Below are 20,176 nucleotides of genomic sequence, written 5' to 3' on the forward strand. Positions count from 1 at the left end.
AAAAAATTTGATTATAGTCAAAGAGTTTAAATTTCATTATCAGGCTTTCACATTGTTGTCAACTCAAACTTGTATCAGATTCACAGGCCTTGTTCTTGAAATATTTTGTCGATCTGGAAAAATATTTTCATTACCGTATTTCGACCCAATAAGTACCCAGGGCGGTTAAAAATTGAAAATAGATATATGGAGTACCTATCAGGACCAAATTTGGGCTGACACTTCACACAATTATTACACTGAGTAGACCATTAATCAAATTACATATAAGGCCAAAAAAAAATAAATATGGTCGGCATCTATCACTCTGAAATAATGGTCGAAACCAGAGTCTGACATCAAAATTGCTACTTTAAATTTTTTTTCGTAGAAAAGTGGGAAAAAAAACAGGGTCGGGGGTAAAAAATTAGGGACGGTCGGGTAACCCTAAACAGAGATATGTTTTTGTTTGGCCTTAGTAATCAAAACAAGAGAAATCTTCACGGTTTTCCTACTTTCAGTTTGTATTTAAGTCATTGTAAGTGATCCTCAATAAGGAGAGGGGTGCTTATAGGGACGGGAACCTTTATTGGGTTGAATATGTCTTATGTTTCCTGCCGTCATCCTAACTACTGCACGTTTGTTGACTATCACCGTGCCTGACAGCAAAACAGTGTAATGAATCTTCATTGTTAACATCGATAATGACCTTTACTTAGGTTTCGAAATCATACCTCAAGTTCCTCGTGTTCTTTGAGGAATTTATCTTCCTGGAGAGCAATGCCGCGGAGGGTAACGATGAGAACGGCCCCTCCACAGAGGGTCAGATGCGTCTCAAACCTCCACTGTTCATGGAACACCCCAGCACTAGGAGATTTAAATACAAACGGGACCTTCATCGTCTCACCTGGTAAAATCACACCTGTCAAAGGGAAAAAAATGTTTTGTTGATTTGGTTATTAAAATCACAAACAACTGATGGTGTTTTTTAGTAGTAATAATATTGGACACTGGGAAGATTTTAGCAAAGAAAATAACATACAACCGGACACTTTCACCCCTGAAATTTCGTAATAGACTGGACTTGTCTTTGATTTAGAAGAGTCTAAATGTGTGTTTAGGGGGTCGTGAATAATTTCATGGCTACATGCCAAATCTAAAACAACTGTTTGGTAAAAGTTTTTAGGAGTGATGCAATGTTTAAGATACTTGGAAGACTATTTTTTCCTGTGACAATTTTGAACATCAAAAACAAGTGTTTGTAATTGCCTGGTGTTAAAATATCTATTTCTGGTATTCTGTTTATGAAAAGTTGAGAATTATCTCCATTGTAGGTTATTACAAATTGTAATGTCGTTACTTTGTGAGCAAAAATTACGTCATTTTCTAATAAAAATATGGCGTTATACTCCTACTCATCACGTTATAAAATCATGACAAAAACAATCCATACCTACCTGTAAGGACAGATAACTCAAATATATCACAAATTTAGTCAGAATTCAAAGCTTAACCCTGCTGTTCTAACTGTTATCTAGAAACCATTCGTAAAATCATATACAGTCAAACTTGGTTGATACGAACTTCGTCTCAGGTGACCTAAAAACTCTCGGGGGATTCCTCTAGGTAGGGAATGATTCTATTATCACGTCACACCCTCTAGGTAGGGAATGATTCTATTATCACGTCACACCCTCTAGGTAGGGAATGATTCTATTATCACGTCACACCCTCTAGGTAGGGAATGATTCTATTATCACGTCACACCCTCTAGGTAGGGAATGATTCTATTATCTGTCACACCCTCTAGGTAGGGAATGATTCTATTATCATGTCACACCCTCTAGGTAGGGAATGATTCTATTATCATGTCACACCCCTCTAGGTAGGGAATGATTCTATTATCATGTCACACCCTCTAGGTAGGGAATGATTCTTTTATCATGTCACACCCTCTAGGTAGGGAATGATTCTATTATCACGTCACACCCTCTAGGTAGGGAATGATTCTATTATCACGTCACACCCTCTAGGTAGGGAATGATTCTATTATCATGTCACACCCTCTAGGTAGGGAATGATTCTATTATCACGTCACACACTCTAGGTAGGGAATGATTCTATTATCCTGTCACACCCTCTAGGTAGGGAATGATTCTATTATCATGTCACAACCTCTAGGTAGGGAATGATTCTATTATCATGTCACACCCTCTAGGTAGGGAATGATTCTATTATCATGTCACACCCTCTAGGTAGGGAATGATTCTATTATCATGTCACACCCTCTAGGTAGGGAATGATTCTATTATCATGTCACACCCTCTAGGTAGGGAATGATTCTATTATCACGTCACACCCTCTAGGTAGTTGATGATTCTATTATCATGTCACACCCTCTAGGTAGGGAATGATTCTATTATCATGTCACACCCTCTAGGTAGGGAATGATTATATTATCATGTCACACCCTCTAGGTAGGGAATGATTCTATTATCATGTCACACCCTCTAGGTAGGGAATGATTCCATTATCATGTCACCACCCTCTAGGTAGGGAATGATTCTATTATCATGTCACACCCTCTAGGTAGGGAATGATTCCATTATCATGTAGTGCTTACAAGTTCCTCCTCGTCCTCCTCAGGATATTTATCGAAAAGATCTGTAAATTCGATGTCCGTGTCTTGGCGTTCTGGGTGTATGGTTGCCTTGTTCGAACCAACGACTTCAAGTCCGTTCAACTCCTGTTAAAAGAAAACATAACGGTTTTATGCTGGGTTTATGGTATTAACTTGCTCACCCCTATTGGACAATTCCATCTCTTCTAATTCAAACGCTGGAAGAGTCTATTGTAATAATAATTTTTCAGGCCAGGATGAGATATCCATGCACAAACTAAATAAATCTATATCAAATAGGAATAACTGTTTGCAGAAAAAAGACAACTTTAATCAGTTATGCATTTAACTTGGAAAAACAGTAAGCTTATTTACATTACTAACGTCTCTTTGATTCTAAATATAGAAACAATAAGTCAATATCACCAATCATTAACCTGCACATGAAAATTTGTTTACCAGTGAAAAGCCCATTGATATTTGGTTAATGAGCTGTGATAATGTGAACTGGATTTATTCCGGCCTTGTGGGATGTAGTATTAAACCCATTTATAATTGGACATGAGCTCATAGTAAACAATAGTACGTAATTAACTACTTGTAAACATGTGAAAGGGTAATCTTCGCTATATAATGTTGGCAAATTGGAAACACTACATTTAACCTTGACTTTGTAAAAGTATGGTCTATATATAAAAGTGGTTTAATGTTTTCTGAGAACATAGTAGAAGAAATCATGAACAAGAGGCCCTGTTTGTAATGCCTTCCCCTAAGAATGTTTGTGGGCCAAATTTGGTTACAATCCAAGTAGAACTATATGACTAGTATTAATTTAAAAGATTTACCTCTATTTCTCCTATTGGGCCCTGCCCCTCCTGCCCCCGGGGTCAAAGTCAAAACGGTGAGCTAAAAATGATCGAACAACAGGCATGGCCTAGATGATTTTTCTCGCTAAAATTAGAGGTAAAAACATGAATGAGACACTGACTGGTTGATGAGGGTCCAGTTCGTCTATGATTGGCTGTAGCTCGCTCTTCCTCTCGGACAGGTACTGGGCCTTATGCCACAGGTAATGGACAGGGGTGGTATGTGTCGGCGACCAGTTCCAGCCTTTCTCATTCCTCACCCCCTGGGGAATGCCAACGTGCTCTATAGGGCGTGGATAGCCTCGCTCTGACTGGGTCAAGGTCATACTGGAAAGATCAAAGGTCAAAGGTTAGGATTATCAAGGTAACATCGCCTAACATAGGGAAAGGTCAAGGGTCAAAGTTCTGATGTTCCATAAAACAATGGCATTGTTCTTGATCATGAAAAAAATCATACCAAAGTAAAGAAAACTTTACCTCAAATTATCCTGATTCACAAGCTCAAATTTACACTAATCATTTTAGTACACTTTGAATGAGCTGTACGAACGACATAGCTGCATGTATGAATTATCTCCCTTTATCTGTGTGGCATTTAACACTGCTGTATTTCTAATCATTTTTAGCTCCAGATTTGATTTATCTCCCTTATATGATTGAAAATTGAATGCATGAATTATCTCCCCTTGTCTGTGTGGTATTTCTAATCTCAGAATTTTCTTGTCTTATACATGTAATCACATTTTAAGTCCAGATATGAATTGTCTCCCTTTATGCGATAAAAAATACTTTTTATATTATCAGACATAGACTTTATCTTCAATATAATGATAAATGATACACCACTTTTATTTTAGCTCCAGATATGAATTATCTCACTTGACATTTTAATTGACACTTACTGGATGCCGGATACGTCGTCTCCGAATCTCGCCTGCTGTTTCCAAAACTCGCTGCCCACCCGATCTATAATATGCAATACAAGTGTCATTATATAAGATAAAACATGAAACGTCTTTTAAAGATGCTTCACCTCTGACGAATGGTATTTTTTTCTTTATCAAAAGAGGCAAATTTGTATTTTTCTTCAGTTACAAAATAACTTAAAGCTTTTCAGATAATATATTGATTAATTGCATCCCGAAAAAAAGTCATGGCAGTATGCCCTATATGGAACGAAGTACTGATTGTGCATTACCAACAGAAGAATATGTTATTTTATTGTATTTTTGAGTCAATTAGATGCATATACATCAGATATTGTTCAAATGATGGGTAATGTTTATGCTCTGTCGGCAGTGGAGCATCTTTAATGTCCAGGTTCCATATAAGGAGATGGAAAGTGATTGGATACAATGTGTCATGGCAAGGGTTTGATTTAAGTTGAACATTTTATTAACAGCTAGGGTCATTTAGGATGTGCCAGGCTTACATGGTGGAGGAAAGCCAGAGTAACCAGAGAAAAACCAACAGCTTACTATCAGTACCTGGCAATGGGGTGGATAGATTGTGGTGTTCCCATGGTGAGGGAGAAAACAAAAACTCAGAAGCCGTGAAAGAAATGTATATACATCGCTGTTTATGATCAACTTATTTCTTAAAAAAAGAAACAGAAATTAAATGAATACTGTATTCATGTACACCATAATTAGCACCCCTCTCCTATAAGAGCCCTTCCCCTCTTCTGGAAAAGGATTTTTAAAAACGTTATATAAACACCCCTATCACATGGTTTAAATGACTGTATGATGATTATACAACCGGTATTGTATCCCAAATTATCAAAAATTCATGTGATGGAATGTGAACAAAATTTGATTATTGATTATATTTCACTGAAAAGCATCAAAGAATCCATGTTTACTTTGGCAGATAAATATCTGTCCTAGTACAAAAAGAATTTTTTTTCTTCCAAAACTTCTATTTTGTTTCCTTGAATAAGCCCCCCACTCCTCTCCAACTCCTCTCCCTCGTAGAAAATTTATATTGTGTTATTTTGTGCCCTAATAAGCCCCCAACTCCTCTCCCTCATAGAAAATTTATATTGTGTTATTTTGTGCCCTAATAAGCCACCCCCAACTCCTCTCCCTTGTAGAAAATTTATATTGTGTTATTTTGTGCCCTAATAAGCCACCCCAACTCCTCTCCCTTGTAGAAAATTTAAGAAAATTTATATTGTGTTATTTTGTGCCCTAATAAGCCACCCCCAACTCCTCTCCCTTGTAGAAAATTTATATTGTGTTATTTTGTGCCCTAATAAGCCACCCCAACTCCTCTCCCTTGTAGAAAATTTATATTGTGTTATTTTGTGCCCTAATAAGCCCCCAACTCCTCTCCCTTGTAGAAAATTTATATTGTGTTATTTTGTGCCCTAATAAGCCCCCAACTCCTCTTCCTCGTAGAAAATTTATATTGTGTTATTTTGTGCCCTAATAAGCCCCCAACTCCTCTCCCTCGTAGAAAATTTATATTGTGTTATTTTGTGCCCTTATAAATAAGCCCCAAACTCCTCTCCTCTAGAAAATTTATATATTAATTGTGTTATTTTGTGCCCTTATAAATAAGCCTCCAACTCCTCTCGCTCGTAGAAAATTCATATTCTGTTGTTTTGTGCCCTAATAAGCCCCCAATCCTCTCCCTCGTAGAAAATTTATATTGTGTTATTTTGTGCCCTAATAAGCCTCCAACTCCTCTCCCTTGTAGAAAATTTATATTGTGTTATTTTGTGCCCCAATAAGCCCCCAACTCCTCTCCCTCGTAGAAAATTTATATTGTGTTATTTTGTGCCCTAATAAGCCCCCAACTCCTCTCCCTCGTAGAAAATTTATATTTTGTTATTTTGTGCCCTAATAAGCCACCCCCAATTCCTCTCCCTCATGAGTTGTGTTGAACATAAAAATATATATAGTAAATGTGGATATTTTCGTGAGTGCTTAATTTTTCGATTTTGTATCCATGCAGCTTTCGCGGTGTCATTATTTTTTGCGATATATACACTATTAGACATTAAATTCATACATGTACAAAACATTACGCGAGGGGGGAATTTTCGCGATCAAGCGGCTTTAGCGTGATTAGCGTAAATTTCCCCCTCGTGAAAATGACCACATTTACAGTTTACTAACATCCTTTTCTGTAGTCGATGGCAGGAATTGTCCTGTCGATGATGTAGTGTTCCTCCTGGATCTTACATTAGTTATCAGCGGCGTTCATAGCTAGATCCTCCGGATTTTTCCTCAGATGGCCTTGAATTGATTTTTCTGTACTGGAGATATAACATAAAAAACTGAGTGTACTCTAAATAGACCGCAAAGCCATTTTTTCCTTTATGGGCTGATAAAGTAAATTTTCAAGCCAATGAAAATGCTCGTAACAAAATTGAATCATTAAAGCAACATTCTATCCCCAAAAATAGAGCTACAGAGTCAGTATTTGACTTTCCGGAAATCTGTTCCCTGTATGTTCAGATTGTGAGTTTTCCAGACAATCTACATCAAGGTTACCAGGGATCTACTGTATAACTATAAACCTCATTTCAAGATCAGGAATAAAAGGAATGCTATTTTCACAAGAAAGCCAAAGAAGTATTGATCAATAAGATATGCGCTGATTTCCCATTGTTCTCATTGGCTAATACATGATCATGTGATTTACAGCATTCAACGTTTCCATTTAAAGGAACAAGTCCATATTGTGGTTGTGAATTCACAATTTGCCCAAACAGGGAGTTCATCAGGGTGGTGTCTTTATACCATCGTTCTTTTATTAAAAATAATGCTAATGATATTTTTAGAACCAGCTACAGACCTCTCATTCAGTCTATATGGTGTCATTATAACCCGCTGGTAAAATTTAAAATAATGACTCCATAAACAACCCAGTTCTAATAATGCCATGTTTATACATTTACCACAGCTATGTCATCTGTCATTATCTAATTCTTCCAGGGCAGTATAACAACATATTGACCTCAACAATCAAAGGTCCATAACTGATGTTGTAAACCAACTTTCCTTCGCGTTTACTAAATTTCGTGATTTCTAATTCAATAATTAGTTTGTAAACATAATCGTTAGCAGATTTAAACATTTAAAGAATATGATATAAGTGATTTTTTTTTCAATTAGCAGAGATAAATATTCACAAATTCACTTGGATCACAAAATTAAAAATGGAAATCGAACGAGAAAGATAGTTGGTTTACAGTAATTTAACCATTAAACAAGGGCAGACAACTTTGAAAAACAAAAAAGGCTCGTAATAGTAACAGTAATTACTTGAGATATATCCTTGCTGTTTTTTCCTTTCACGCATTTTCTACTGCCAGTTCTCCAAAGCTTTACTCTCATTAGCGTGGACAGGCATCACTTTCTTTTTACGTTCATACTTCACCGTCGGCGTCGATGTTTGAAACCCTGGATCTTAGGGGCAGGAAGATCCTGTAAGGAGAGATAATCATGAAGTTTCAATGCTGATTCAAATTAAAAAGGTTTATAATTCTTTTAATGAAATTTTTTCAGATAATGGTTGAGGTAAAATTTTTACATAAGGTATGATATCAGAGTAATGTTTCCTAATTATATAAAACAAAAACAAAACAAAACAAGAGAGGCCCATCTAATTTAATCATTCCATACATAGAGAAAGTGAAAGGGGTTGTTTCTGAAATTCATCAATGTCCAACCCGAGGTAGAGGATTGTGCGTAATGTCCAACACCTTAACCATCCTTAGCCACCCCTGACCCAGAAGTGGAGGGTCAAGTGGTTAAAATGTCTGACACCTTAACCACTCATCCACTGTGACGCAAAGATGGAGGGCTAGTGGGTAGATTGTCTGTCAGCCACCTTAAACCAAGTCAGCCACCTTGACCCAAAGATGGAGGGCTAGTGGTAGAATGTCTGTCAGCCACCTTAACCAGTCAGCAATCTTGACCCAAAGATGGACAGGGCTAGTGGTAAAAATGTCTCTCAGCCCACCTTAACCAGTCAGGGACACCTTGACCCAAAGATGGAGGGCTAGTGGTAGTTAGAATGTCAAACAGACTTGAACCACTTAGCCATCCTGAACCAGAGACAGAGCTAGATCGAGGTAGAATTAGACATGTATAACCCACTGTGACAAAGAAAACGGTAGAGCTTTAGTATAGAATTAGTCAGGACACCTTCTCCATCTAGCCAACATGACCTAGTATACATAGCATATACACCTTAAACTACATAAAAATTTAATCCAAATACACTCTCTCTCGCTCAGTATGCTCTACCATAGTACCCAAATCCCTCCCCTAGCTTCAACTCCACACCCATGATCCTATATTACTTAAAAATTCCCTAATATCAACCCACACAGATAACATAAAATTATATACATAATAAACTAAAATTCCGTCCATCCCAAAACACACTAAAGCATCCATCCCCTATTGTACAGAGCTAAAACCCACCACATATTCACATCCACTGTAGTTAATACCTTATTTTTCGAATATCACTATATCTACATTTATCCGACCACTAAACCATTAGCACCCAGAACCAGAGTACCAGACACTATATCCACACCCTGTGACAAAGAACACGTAGACTCCATAGTATAGAATTGTCCAGACCACCTTGAACAATATAGCAGATCCTGAACAGAGACAGAGCTATACCCCACAACTGTATGGCACCCAAAGGAAACGGTCTCCGGTAAGACTTAGTATCAGAATTGTCCTGTCACTCTCACCTAACCACTCTTGCCATCTTCCTGAACCAGAGACAGAACTATACCACACTGTGACAAAGACAAAATGAAACGCGAGAAACAACTATAGGATTAGTATAGAATTGTCAGACACCTTAACCACTTAGCCACTCCTAGCCACCCGCGAACCTGGAGAACAGAACTATACCACACTGTGACAAAGAAACGGTAGACTTAGTTATAGAATTGTTCAGAACATCCCTTAACCACGTAGCCATCCTGTAACCAGAAAAACAGTGCTATACCACACTGGTGAACAAAGAAACGGTAGAATTAGTGTAGATATTGTCAGACGTAACCTTAACCACTTAGCCATCCTGAACAGAGAAGAGCTAGAGGGTAGAATTAGAATGTATACCACACTGTTGACAAAGAAATGGTAAAGACATGAGTATAGAATTGTCAGACACCTTAACCACTTAAACATTCTGGACCAAAGACAGAGCTGGAGGTCAGAATTTAGACATGTAACCTCACGTGTGACAAAAGAAATGGTTAGACTTACGTATAGACTTGTCAGACACTCTTAACCACTTAGCAATTCATGATCCAGGAGACAGAGCTAGAGGTAGAATTAGACATGGTATACCACACTGTCGACAAGAAATGGTAGACTTAGTATAGAATCGTCAGACACTTAACCACTTAGCATCCTGAACAGAGACAGGAGCTAGAGTTGTTTTAGACATGTAAACCACAACTGTGTCAAAGAAATGGTGAGACTAGTATTAGAATTGTCAGTTACTTTAACAACTAAGCCATCCTAAACCAGAGGACAGGAACGTTAGACTTGACTGTGACAAAGAAACGGTGTACTTAGTGTAGAATTGTCCGACACCTTAACCAGTAACCACTTAGCCATCCTGAGCCAGAGACCAGAGCTAGAGTTGAATTAGACATGTTTACCACACTGTGACAAAGACATGGTGTTAGATTATAGTAGTTGAATCTGTCAGACACTTAAAACTTAGCCATCCTGAACCAGAGGACAGAGCTAGACGTAGAATTAGGCATGTATAACCACACTGTGTCAAAGAGAATGGTTTAGATTAGTAAGAATTGTCAGACAACTTCTCACCACTTAGCCACCCTGAACCAGAGACAGAGCTATACCACACAGTGACAAGAAAGAAAATAGTAGACTTAGTATAGAATTGACAGAAATTCTTAACCACTATAGCAACACTGAACAGAGGACAGGATCTAGAGGTTAGAATTAGAACTCGGATATACCCACACTGAGACAAGAAATGGTAGACTCTAGTATAGATATTGTCAGTTACTTTAACCACTTAGCCATCCTGAAACAGAGACAGTAGCGATACCCACTGTGCAAAGAAATAGTAGACTTAGTATAGAATTGTCAGACATTTTTATCCACTTAGACCAACACTGAACCAGAGACAGAGCTAGAGGAAGATTAGAACGATTTATATTACCACACTGTGACACCACAAGAAACAGATAGACTTAGTATAGAATTGGCAGACACCTTAACTACATTAAACACCTTCCTGAACCAGAACAGAGCTAGAGGTAGTAATTATACATGTATACCAACACTGTGACAAAGAAACGAGGTAGGACTTAGTATTAGAATTGTCAGGGGAAACACCTTAACCACTTAGCACATCATGAACACGAGAGACAGAGCTAGACGTTAGAATTAGACATGTATAACACTCTGGTGTACAAGAAACGGTGAGGTAGACTTAGCTGTAGGAATTGTCAGTCTACTTGTTAACACACTTAGCCATGCATGAACCAGAGACAGAGCTAGAGGTACTATTTAGACATGTATACCCACAATGTGAACAAAGAAATAGTCTTTAGAGCATAGTAAATAGAAATTGTCCAGACATCCTTAACCACTTAAACATCTGAAACAATAAAGTAACCAGAGCTAGAGGTTAGAAATTAGACACGTAATACCACACTGAGACAAAGAAATGGGTAGACTTAGTAGAAATTATAGAATTGTCAGACGCCTTAATCCCACATAACCATCCTGAAACAGAGACAGAGTAGAGGTAGAATTAGACATTATACAACACTGTTACAAAGAAACGGTTGCCTTAGTATAGAAGTATAGAATCGTCAGACACCTTTTAACACGTCGCTTCTGACCCAGAGACAGAGCTTAGACGTAGACATTAAGACATGTAAACCACACTGTAACAAAGAAAATTGGTTGACTTAGTATATGAATTGTCCAGTTTACTTTAACCCCACTTATCCATCACTAAACCAGAGGAGCAGAACTATACCACACTGTGACACAGGAAACGGTATACTTAGTGTTAGAATTGTCAGAACTTAACCAAGTAACCACTTAGCCATCCTGAAAGAAGAGACAGAGCTAGGTAGAATTAGACAATGTATCCACACTGTGACAAAGAAAATGGTAGACTTAGTTCTAGAATCGTCAGACACCTTATAACTTAGCCACACTGAACCATAGAAGCCAGAGCTAGACGTTAGAATTCGACATTGTGACAAAGAACACACTGTGTCAAAGCACTTGGTAACTTATTGACTTAGTATAAGACATTGTCAGACACCACTTTGCCACACTTAGCCAGACCCTGAACCAGAGGAAGAATTAGACCATGTAAACCTCACTGTGACAAAGAAATGAAGTAGACTTAGTATAGAATTGTCAGACACCCTCATAAACCCACTTAGCCACACTAAAACCAGAGACAGAAACTAATAACCACGCACTGTGACAAAGAAACGGTATTAGACATTGTATATAGATGTGTCAGACACCTTACCCACTTAAACATTCCTGAAACAGAGACAGAGCTAGAGTTAGCATTAGACAGTTAAACCACACTGTGACTAAGAGAATGGTTAGAGCGGTAGACTACGTATAGAATTGTCATACCACTTTACATACTTAGCCATCCTGAACAGGAGACAGAGCTATACCACAGACTAGAGGTAGAATTAGACAAACCCGCTGTTACCAACCTGAACAGAGAAGAGGGGATACATCACATGGGAGATAACTCTATCCTAGTCTGTTACTAGACCTGATACTAGAATTGTCAGACACCTTAACACTCTATCCTAAGCCACCCTGAACCAGAGACAGAGGGGACTATCTATGGGAGACAGATAACTATACCACACCATGACAAAGAAAAGGGTAGACTTAGTATAGAATTGATCAGACACTTTTTTACGGGGACATCTAAGTTGATAAAAATGGGGAGATATCTAATATAAAGTCTGTTAAACAAAAAAATAAATAGGTTTAAGGGGAATCACTCTGTACATGGGAGATAACTCTATCCTAAGTCTGTTACTCACCTGATACATCATCCTTCGGCTAAGGGGGCTAGTGTTGACATTTCCATGAAGATCTCTCTCTAGAGTTAGGTCATGTTTTTGGGATTAATGCTTAATAACATTACATAGAGAGATTTTTACTCCATAATTTCAATAGGTTAAAAGTGGACAACATAATGCAGAGATAACTTATCCTAAGTCGTTACTTTGATACATCAGTGGACTTTTGGGGGCCAATGAACTGTACATGACTGAGATTCTATCCTTGCCCTGTTATTCACTTGACCCATGTAGCTGTGTAAACATAACTCTATTAACTTACACCAAAAGGTACCATCGGGTCACAGCCTCTGATGGGAGATAAACTCTATAACTAAGTCTGTTACTAACCTGATACATCAGGATGGTTTAAGGGGATTGTACATTACCCAAATTATCTCTACCTCGTCCAGTTACAAAACCTGATACAAAACGTTTAAGGGGACAAAATGAATACCTTGGGAGATAACTCTATCCTAAGTCTGTTACTAAAACTGATACCATCATAGGTTTAAGGGGACATCTGTACATGGGAGATAAACTCTATCCTAAGTCTGTTTGGTAATCATAGGTTTAAGGGGACAATATCTGTACATGGGAGATAACTCTGCTATACCCTAAGTCTGTTACTAACCTGATACAATCTCAATAGGTTTAAGGGGACATCTGTACATGGGGATAAATCTATCCTAAGTCTGTTACTAACCTGATTCATACATCCTGATTTAATCATAGTCTGTTACTAACCTTACATCAAGGGGACATGTACATGGGAGATAACTCTACACCTAAGTCTGTTACTAACCTGATACATCATAGGTTTAAGGGGACATCTGTACATGGGAGATAACTCTACCCTAAGTCTGTTACTAACCTGATACATCATAGGTTTAAGGGGATATCTGTACATGGGAGATAACTCTACCCTAAGTCTGTTACTAACCTGATACATCATAGGTTTAAGGGGACATCTGTACATGGGAGATAACTCTATCCTAAGTCTGTTACTAACCTGATACCCTAACTCTACCCTAAGTCTGTTACTCACCTGATACATCATAGGTTTAAGGGGGATATCTGTACATGGGAGATAACTCTACCCTAAGTCTGTTACTAACCTGATACATCATAGGTTTAAGGGGACATCTGTACATGGGAGATAACTCCTAAGTCTGTTACTACCTACAGTCATAGTTACTAAGGGGGACATCTGTACATGGGAGATATACTCTACCCTAAGTCTGTTACTAACCTGATACATCATAGGTTTTTAAGGGGGATATCTGTACATGGGAGATAACTCTACCCTAAGTCTGTTACTAACCTGATACATCATAGGTTTAAGGGGACATCTGTACATGGGAGATAACTCTATCCTAAGTCTGTTACTAACCTGATACATCAGAGGTTTAAGGGGACATCTGTACATGGGAGATAACTCTATCCTAAGTCTGTTACTAACCTGATACATCATAGGTTTAAGGGGGATATCTGTACATGGGAGATAACTCTATCCTAAGTCTGTTACTAACCTGATACATCATAGGTTTAAGGGGACATCTGTACATGGGAGATAACTCTATCCTAAGTCTGTTACTCACCTGATATGTCCAATAGGTTTAAGGGGACATCTGTACATGGGAGATAACTCTACCCTAAGTCTGTTACTAACCTGATACATCATAGGTTTAAGGGGACATCTGTACATGGGAGATAACTCTACCCTAAGTCTGTTACTCACCTGATACATCATAGGTTTAAGGGGACATCTGTACATGGGAGATAACTCTATCCTAAGTCTGTTACTCACCTGATACATCATAGGTTTAAGGGGACATCTGTACATGGGAGATAACTCTACCCTAAGTCTGTTACTAACCTGATACATCATAGGTTTAAGGGGACATCTGTACATGGGAGATAACTCTACCCTAAGTCTGTTACTCACCTGATACATCATAGGTTTAAGGGGACATCTGTACATGGGAGATAACTCTATCCTAAGTCTGTTACTAACCTGATACATCATAGGTTTAAGGGGGATATCTGTACATGGGAGATAACTCTATCCTAAGTCTGTTACTAACCTGATACATCATAGGTTTAAGGGGACATCTGTACATGGGAGATAACTCTATCCTAAGTCTGTTACTCACCTGATACATCATAGGTTTAAGGGGACATCTGTACATGGGAGATAACTCTATCCTAAGTCTGTTACTAACCTGATACATCATAGGTTTAAGGGGATATCTGTACATGGGAGATAACTCTACCCTAAGTCTGTTACTAACCTGATACATCATAGGTTTAAGGGGACATCTGTACATGGGAGATAACTCTATCCTAAGTCTGTTACTAACCTGATACATCATAGGTTTAAGGGGGATATCTGTACATGGGAGATAACTCTATCCTAAGTCTGTTACTAACCTGATACATCATAGGTTTAAGGGGACATCTGTACATGGGAGATAACTCTATCCTAAGTCTGTTACTAACCTGATACATCATAGGTTTAAGGGGACATCTGTACATGGGAGATAACTCTATCCTAAGTCTGTTACTAACCTGATACCCTAACTCTAACTAGGTTTAAGGGGACATCTGTACATGGGAGATAACTCTATCCTAAGTCTGTTACTAACCTGATACATCATAGGTTTAAGGGGACATCTGTACATGGGAGATAACTCTATCCTAAGTCTGTTACTCACCTGATACATCATAGGTTTAAGGGGACATCTGTACATGGGAGATAACTCTATCCTAAGTCTGTTACTAACCTGATACATCATAGGTTTAAGGGGACATCTGTACATGGGAGATAACTCTATCCTAAGTCTGTTACTAACCTGATACATCATAGGTTTAAGGGGGATATCTGTACATGGGAGATAACTCTACCCTAAGTCTGTTACTAACCTGATACATCATAGGTTTAAGGGGATATCTGTACATGGGAGATAACTCTACCCCTAAGTCGGGTTACTAACCTGTATACATCATAGCAGTTTAAGGGGACAATCTGTACATGGGAGATAACTCTATCCCTAAGTCTGTCACTACCCGATTATGTCCATAGTTAAAGGGATACATCTGTTCTTGGGAGATAACTCTATCCTATAGTCTGTTATTATCAGGAGACGATCATAGGTTTAAGGCGGACATCTGTACATGGGAGATAACTCTATCCTAAGTCTGTTACTCACCTGATACATCATAGGTTTAAGGGGACATCTGTACATGGGAGATAACTCTATCCTAAGTCTGTTACTAACCTGATACATCATAGGTTTAAGGGGACATCTGTACATGGGAGATAACTCTATCCTAAGTCTGTTACTAACCTGATACATCATAGGTTTAAGGGGATATCTGTACATGGGAGATAACTCTACCCTAAGTCTGTTACTAACCTGATACATCATAGGTTTAAGGGGGATATCTGTACATGGGAGATAACTCTACCCTAAGTATGATGTTACTCACCTAATCATGTTCACTTCCTATGTGGTAACCTGCCATTCTCCGGATCTTAAACATCACATTTAATATACCTTGTTACTAGTGACAGCAACCCGTTTTTTACATGGGTAAGATGTTATATTTTTCTGAAGGAGTTTCTGTTCCGGTGTGGCATTTTCATTTGTGACCTAATTTTCAAGTGTGAGACCTATGGCTTTGCGCATGCCCTGCAAGGCTGTTAAAAATAATGGCATTTTAAATACATGGATTTGGCAGGTTAACTCTAGCAGACGAATATTGTGTATTACTACAACGTAAAGAGGCTTATGGGGAAATGTGGACATAGAGTTTAGAAGGGAGTCAATATATGTAGATAATAATACATGGTGTTTACATAATGTAAGACATGTATATTTCCTTATAAAATGTAATCATGAGATAGCAAAATAAAACTTTAATACTGTTAGTCCAACTCTCATGATAATAATAGAATGTATAATGGGACCATCTGTACAAGTCAGATAGCCGTTTATGATACATAACTATCATATTTGTTGGAAAATACCAGAAGAACATACTGAAATAGGGACATTTGTACCCGAAAGTGTATACACATATCCCATCTAAGTTATTTATATAACAGCAAACAGGTTAGTACAGTGTAAAAATAACTGTCTTTGTGTGACAAATCATTTATTAAACAAATGATTAACAGTAGAAAAGTATTTTGAACTGTTAGCTCATTAAGATATTTGCCCTTCACATATTCAAGGGTTCTAGGTCATTATGGGACATCTGTACATGGGAGATAACTAACTCTATCCTAAGTCACCTGAGCTACTACCTGATACATCACATCATAGGTTTAAGGGGTACCCTGACAATGATAGATAATATCTACCCTAAGGATCTGTTAGTAATACACCATAATCACATCTGAGGAACTAGACTAGTTTGTCCCATATTCAAGTTACCCTATGACAATGTAATCACCCGTGATACATGTATAGGAATAGAGGGATTCTGTAATTGGTATAGATCACATTGAAAAATGACTTAGGAAATGTCTAAACTTTAGTAAGGTTTATACCCCTTCATGTCTATATCTGTTATTAACCTGAAATATATGATCATAGGTATAATAACAGACATCTGTACATTGGGAGTAATCATTAAAACTGATGTGTGACTTAACCCTGATACTAGTCCAGGTGAGTTATGTCAGGATGACTCTTATATGGTAAGGGGTTCATAAACTCTATGTCTATCATTTAACAAAGCTATATCCTATCATACAGATTATAAAAAGCTATGGTTGGAATAACATGTACTTAGGACATATCTATCTGTACATGTTAAGTCCATTCTGTTACTAAGATGATTACTTAGTAACATGTGTAGGATAGAGTTATCAAACATTCTAGATATTGGTGAGATTAAATCTTCTGGGTTATATTTGTATCAAAAACCTGGTATGAATGTCATAATACGGCTAGTAAGAGGGGGGTATAAAATTTATCTCATTCTATATTTACCATGAAACTGTTGGTGAGTATACATTAAAGTTTCTAGTTTACTATCACTGTACATGTCTGGACTAAGGTGTTACTAAATGTATGTTTACACTATGGTTCCCTATTGAACATATATTGATAAAGTCCACATAAGCTTCTACCCTAAACCTATGTTTTAGTTTACACATATTTCAAGTCTGGTAGCTAAATCCATGTAAAAAGGCTAAGTACCAATTAGTATAGCCTTGCGCATGGTTGAGTACTCCGTCCCCCTTAGGTTGCAGCAACTGGTAACTAAATGGGAAGCAGTTCCTTGAGGGTAAATATAACTATGTTTCCCACGCTCATTAAACCTTTGACAATCATCTAGTAATCACAGTTTTAAATGTATCTCCCGCGTTTGAAATGGGCAGTTTACCAACCTATGATGGGACTCATATAAGAACAGAGGGGTTAGGTGGTGAGACATATTAGCATGGTATTAGTCAGTCACTTTCCGTTTATACAACACCTGAGCTTATCTTTTTAATTATGTGGCAACAGTAACTTTTCAGTGACTGGGCCTAATACTTTTGCTATTTTTAATCCACGACTAAGTCTATGTTTCAATATTTCTGTTGAGTCTCAGTCTATTCTAGTCATGTTATGTTTCTCAAAGTTCAGTCAATTTGGGACGAACAGGGTAATTTGCGGCGTTTTAAACCTTTTCTAAAACCTATGGACATATCAGGTGAGTTAACCAGACTTAGGGTTAGAGATTATCTCCCATGTATCAGCATGATCCACCCTTAAACCTATGGACTGGTATCAGGTAAGTACAGTTTAGACTCTAGAGGTAGAGTTATCTCCCATGTACAGATGGGTCCCCTTATGAACCTATGGACAATATCAGGTTAGTAACAGACTGTAGGGTTGAGTTATCTCCGAATGTACAGATATCCCCCCTTAAACCTATGAAGTATCAGGTTAGAAACAGACTTTAGGGTAGAGAGTTTTATCTCCCATGTACAGATGTCCCCCTAAACCCTAATTGGACATAATCATGTTAGTGACCAGACTTAGGATGAGAGCTATTCATCCAAGTACAGATGTCCCTCTTATATCTAGTGGACATATCAGGTGAGTAACAGACTTAGGTTGAGTTATCTCCCATGTACAGATTTCCCCTTAAACCTATGATGTATAAGGTTAGTAACAGACTTAAGGGTAGAGTTATCTCCATGTACAGATATTCCCCTTAAACTAATGGACATGTATCAGGTTAGTAACAGACCTTAGGGTTAGAGCTTTAACTCCCCATGTACAGATATCCCCTCTTATAACCTATGATATATCAGGTTAGTAACAGACTTTAGGATAGAGTTATCTCCCATGTACAGATGTCCCATCTTAAACCCTTTGAGATGTATCAGGTGAGTAACCAGACTTAGGAGTTAGAACTATCTCGCAATTACAGATGTCCCCTTTATCTATGGACCATATCATGTTAACAGACTTAGTGGCTAGAGTATCTCCCTCATCGTAAAGCTATGTTGTTACACCTATGGATGTAACCCCTGTAGTTATAACAGACTTAAGGGTAGAGTTATCTCCCATGTACAGATATCCCCCCGTTAAACCTATGATGTATCAGGTTTAGTAACAGACTTAGGATAGAGTTATCTCCCATGCTAACAGATGTCCCTTAAACGCCTGGAGATATCAGGTGGAGTAACAGACTTAGGATAGAGTTATCTCCCATGTACAGATGTCCCCACTTAAACCTATGGATGTATCAGGTTAGTAACAGACTTAGGGTAGAGTTATCTCCAAATGTTACAGATATCCCCTTAAACCTATGATGTATTCAGGTTCGAGTAACAGACTTACGGGTATAGAGTTATCTCCCATGTACAGATATCCCCTTTAAGACCCTATGATGTATCAGGTATAGTAACAGACTTAGGATAGAGTTATCTCCCATGAACAGAATGTCCCCTTAAAATCCTGGAGATATCAGGTGAGTAAACCTAGGAGGATCCATGTTCAGATGTCCCCTATATCATGGTTCAGTCGTGAGTAACAGACTTAGGATAGAGTTATCTCCCATGTACAGATGTCCCCTTAAACCTATGATGTATCAGGTTAGTAACAGACTTAGGGTAGAGTTATCTCCCATGTACAGATATCCCCCTTAAACCTATGATGTATCAGGTTAGTAACAGACTTAGGATAGAGTTATCTCCCATGAACAGATGTCCCCTTAACTGCTAGGAGGTGTAATATCAGGTAAACCTATGATGTAACAGACTTTGGGTTAGAGTTATCTCCCATGTACAGATGTCCCCTTAAACCTATGATGTATCAGGTAGGGCTAGAGTGTTACAGTGTGTCCCTTAAACTCGCTAGATCATCAGGTTAGTAAGACGTTAGGTTATCTCCCCATGTACAGACTAGTCCCCTTAACCTATGATGTATCAGGTTAGTAACTTAGGGGAGAGTTTAGGATCAGAGTTATATCCCATGTACAGATGTCCCCATAAAACCTATGATGTATCAGGTTAGTAACAGACTTAGGGTAGAGTTATCACCCATGTACAGATGTCCCCCTTAAACCTATGATGTATCAGGTTAGTAACAGACTTAGGTAGAGTTATATCCCCATGAA

At 38.1% G+C, this 20,176-nt stretch overlaps 1 protein-coding gene and 2 pseudogenes across 1 annotated transcript in view; 2 read left to right on the top strand and 1 right to left on the bottom strand.

The window, feature by feature from the left end:
* Positions 1 to 9,210, bottom strand: part of LOC138306553 (MYCBP-associated protein-like) — a 28,409-nt pseudogene extending 19,199 nt beyond the window's left edge.
* Positions 1 to 20,176, top strand: part of LOC138306379 (uncharacterized) — a 481,793-nt gene that overhangs the window by 436,775 nt on the left and 24,842 nt on the right. The window lies entirely within an intron of this gene.
* The window catches only part of LOC138306396 (MYCBP-associated protein-like), a 453,378-nt pseudogene that overhangs the window by 418,156 nt on the left and 15,046 nt on the right, over positions 1 to 20,176 (top strand).

Source organism: Argopecten irradians, chromosome 13 (genome assembly GCF_041381155.1).
Source record: "Argopecten irradians isolate NY chromosome 13, Ai_NY, whole genome shotgun sequence".
Taxonomy (NCBI): domain Eukaryota; kingdom Metazoa; phylum Mollusca; class Bivalvia; order Pectinida; family Pectinidae; genus Argopecten; species Argopecten irradians.